Below are 4,534 nucleotides of genomic sequence, written 5' to 3'. Positions count from 1 at the left end.
ACGTGCTCGTTGTGTGCGCCTCGTATGCTTTCCTGTTGCGCTTAACAAAGCCAGTTGTCTTCGGCCGTCACAGCTGTGCTGTCAAGCAGCCAGTGCCTCCTGCGCCTTTGCCACTGCTTGCGGGGGAGGGGGAGGGGGCACGCGGATAGGGGGAATTCGGTGCTTCACTGATAGCTCTCCAGGTAGACCGGAGGCCTGCAGTGACTGCAAGCTAAGGGAATGAAAAAATGTACGCGTTGATGAAGCGCGGCCTTACAGGCATGTGGCGCACTGACACAGCTGAATCATAACTCAACAACATCTTAGTCTGCTAACTTAGCTGTTAGGTAGAGCAGCTTCAAAAGCAATCAGTATAAATACGGGATGTGGCTTTTTGAATAACCACCTGCTGCAACTGCGCCGTTTTGTGTTTTGTCCTCTCCCGATTTTCACGAAAAATGAAAATGAAAGTTGGTTTCTGAGGAAAGGAAATGACGCAGTAACTGTCTCACATATCCAGCTGCACTCCCGAATCTACGCCATCTATAGCCTGAGACCACGGCTTTCACACGTGCTACATTCACACGCGCATCAGGAGTCAACAGCATGTCTCGTAGCCAGCCTTCGCCACGCACCGCCACTGTATTGCACGTTTTTAATGCGCTACGCGTTTGGAAACCTGGCCGAATTACCTGTGAGGAAAGTAAAGGACCAGTAACTGTCTCACTTCTCGGTTGGCACCTGAACCGGTCTGTATGGGAAGGAATGGAGGAGGCAGTGAAAGATAAGAGAATGAAAGATGCGCCGTTGTAGAGGGCTTCAGATAAATTCCGACAGCTTCCTGGGCTGCAAGCTGGGAGCTTCGTAAACACGGTCAGGGCATATCATGTTCAGAAAGATGAGAGAGAAAACGATAGTGCAAGCACTGTGGGACGAGAGGGACCCTCAACCACATAATCTGGGAATACGCCAGCTCTCAAGGCGCTAAAGCAAATATATATAAATTAAGAGAAACCTGGGAAGCCAGGCCTGCTGCGGAGCGAGGTATCTGTTCATCAGCCCGCCGCTGTGGCTCGCTGTGACCCGCCGCGGTGGCTCAGTGGTTAGGGCGCTCGGCTACTGATCCGGAGTTCCCGGGTTCGAACCCGACCGCGGCGGCTGCGTTTTTATCGAGGCAAAACGCTAAGGCGCCCGTGTGCTGTGCGATATCAGTGCACGTTAAAGATCCCCACGTGGTCGAAATTATTCCGGAGCCCTCCACTACGGCACCTCTCTCTTCCTTTCTTCTTTCACTCCCTCTTTTATCGTTTCCCTTACGGTGCGGTTCAGGTGTCCAAGGATATATGAGACAGATACTGCGCCATTTTCTTCCCCCAAAACCTATTATTATTATTATTATGCTCCACAGCAACAAGCCATCCGCCTGGCGGAAGAAGCCGCGAGGAGTCAACACCTCTTTGCCTGCTTTGAATCGCGGGGGTCCCGGCCCCGTCACCCAGGCCTGCGTGCCGGGGAGGGGGAGTAGGGGGCCTCCTTATCTGGTGGAAAATAAAGTTGGTATCATCATCATTATCATCATCATCTAGACCTAGCTGCGTGCGACATTCACTGTATGCGATTCCAACGAGAGATCACTTTTACACGACGGAGCACATAGCAGACAGGTTTGAGGAGCGGAATTTCTGCAAGCGTATGCAAATTCAGGACTTAAGGATGCCTCTACAACTTCCAATGCGTGCGCTGTCTCCTTTCCTTGGAGTACCTCGTGGGCTGGAGTCCAGATTAGGTTAAATAGCTCTGCCGGTGTCGGGCCGGCATTCAGAATTTTGACTGTTTCGGCAGATACCCTACCTGCGCTGTTGTTCCGCGGATAGCCGATTTGAAATCAGTTATAATCACTCGGCCATTCTGTTGAGTTAAGGCCAGCGTAATGGCTACCTCCTCAGCCGCTGTTGCGTCCCACTGTCAGGTGCTGCAGCATGAGACTCGGCCTCCACCCTCCCTGGTTGCTAGTGCTACGAAACCTGTTCTGCCTTCGTATTCCGCTGCGTCCGTGTAAACCACGTCCTGTCTGTTGGCTAGTTTTTACAGCTAAAGCTTTACTGGCCGCGAAGTTGCGATTTCGCCGTGGCGATGCTCCGAGGAGGCACATGACGTCACAACACGCACCTCGCCGCGGGACCGAACCGGTCTGGCCGGGCGGGCGGCGGCTGGCAGCGGCGCACTCGGCGCGAAAAAGAGGCGTGCACTGAGTCTCCAGCCGCCGAACGCTTCGGCGGTCAAACGCAGTTGGAGTATAGAGGGTCTCGCTTTGGCTGACGTGACGTCGCCGTGCAGCGCACGTAGTACGTCGTAGTATAAACGCGCCTTCACAGAGCCTGCTCTTAACCGCTAACCAACGTGTACGGTTGCGGCATCTATGGGAGCCACTGAACCCTCCCCCGCACACTCACTGAGTAAAAAGATAAAACCTGTGCCGAGGCTCAGAATCGAACCGGGACTTTGGCGTTTGAGGTAGGGACGGTACCAGTCCGCCACCAGGGCTCAAGTTTTGACCATGAATAAAGGGGCATCTAGGGAATGCACTCTTTCGATGCAGAAGTCTCCGCGCTTTCGCTACGTATATCCTAACAGAGTTAGGCCATCAGAAATTTTTTCTACAGAACTTTCGCTCTGTTCTTTCCTCTACCCTCATGGTGTACCGGATGCATGTTCTTTGGTTCTGGTGGGATTTTGATTTTAAAGCGAAAGCTTTACTACACCAGCCAGCGAGCCATTTCGGCTCGTCGCGCCCTGTGCGATGGCGGACGAACGACCTTGAGCCACCGTCGCCTAGCAACGCCGCAGCCGCGCTCTAACAGATGGCGCCGCCGTCGACGATGCTGCCGTCGCCGCTCGCTCAACCAGGTGTGCTAAGCTGGGGTAGAGGGAGAGGACGTGTCGCCTCGCGGCGGTTATATATATATATATATATATATATATATATATATATATATATATATATATATATATATATATATATATATATATATATATATATATATATATATTGTGACGATGAAGACGAACTGTGCAGTGGCGCGGGAAGGAGCGCTTGCGCTAGGCTACCGGCCATTAAATAACCTCATTGCCATCGATTATCTCGTCTCTTTCTTCGGCTGGCCGTCACGTAACATTTGGTGGAGATTGCGGGGTACCATCGACATCCTGGTCCGGGGAGCTTCGGCGTACTGCGTCAGCCATGGTCGTCAGCCGTGAGTTCTTGGCGTGCGTCGCTCGGCCATGCCCCAGCCTTACAGACCCGAACCGACCTCGCCGTTGTTCCCCCCGCCCCGTCCCCCGCCCCGACCACTCAAACGACGAAGTGAACCCGACGCAAGTACCTGACCTATCGACCCCACCGACCCGAGATGGCGCTTACACCTGAAGACACCGATCCCCTGCCCAGGCCGTTCGGCGCGTCCTGGGAACTCGACCGTCAGCTCTTGGCGACCTGCGGCCCGGAAGCTTCAAGGCCAGGAATCATTCAGCCATCTTATTCATCGCGGCGGCCAGCACCTCACCCCTTTATCGTTCCTGTCCAACCATCCTCTTAAGCCAGTAACCACTTCGCGCGTCTCTTTGTCACCGATCGAGACGATCGCTCGGTGGCCCCGGGTAGTGTGACGAAGAAGACGAACTGTGCAGTGGCGCGGGCAGGAGCGCTCGCGCTAGGCTACCGGCCATTAAATAACCTCATTGCCATCGATTATCTCGTCTCTTTCTTCGGCTGGCCGTCACGTAACAATATATATATATATATATATATATATATATATATATATATATATATATATATATATATATATATATATATATATATATATATATATTTATATATATGCGCTTTCAGTGTATTGTAGCCGTTATGGAGAGCGCGAAAGAGAAGCACCAACGACAGAATGGAGCGAGGAAGAGAGAACGCGCTCAAGAGATGCCAGAAGAACGCGCCGCGCGACTCGAGAAGCGTCGTAACGAAGATGCGGCTAGAAGAAGTCCTGCCACGTCCCGGAGTGACTCTTCGATTGCGGGAGACCGGTTTGAGTTCTAGCATCGGAATGAGACGCTGTGTAGACGACGTGCAGAGGAAACGAAACTTTCGCAATTCAGCTAGGGTTAACCAGAGCTAAATCACAGTCAAATTTTTGTTCCTTATGTCTGTTGGGAAACGTCTGTTTGTTCCTTACTTCTGTGTCCGAGCTGCGCTCGAGGTTCGAAGCCTAACTTTTCTAGTATTTTAGCCCCGAATGGCTACGCAGGAGTCCTTGTTTTTGTGCTACTCTGGTAGTCTAATGAGCTCGTCTAGTGTGTTTGAAATCCCCATGTTAAGAATTTTCCGGGTGGATGTGTACGGGGGGAGGTCCAGGGCAGTTTTGATGCCTTTCGATGGGCTCCGGAAAAATTTCGACAACCTGGAGATATTTTACATGCAGTGACAACGCATAGCCCCCCGGCCGCGGCGGCCGCGTTTCGATGGAGGCGAAACGCAATGGAAACAAATGAAAATTGTTTTTTG

This window comes from Amblyomma americanum, chromosome 1 (assembly GCF_052857255.1).
Source record: "Amblyomma americanum isolate KBUSLIRL-KWMA chromosome 1, ASM5285725v1, whole genome shotgun sequence".
Taxonomy (NCBI): Eukaryota; Metazoa; Arthropoda; class Arachnida; order Ixodida; family Ixodidae; genus Amblyomma; species Amblyomma americanum.
The sequence above is the reverse complement of the archived record's forward strand: the minus strand, read 5'-3'. Positions refer to the sequence as shown.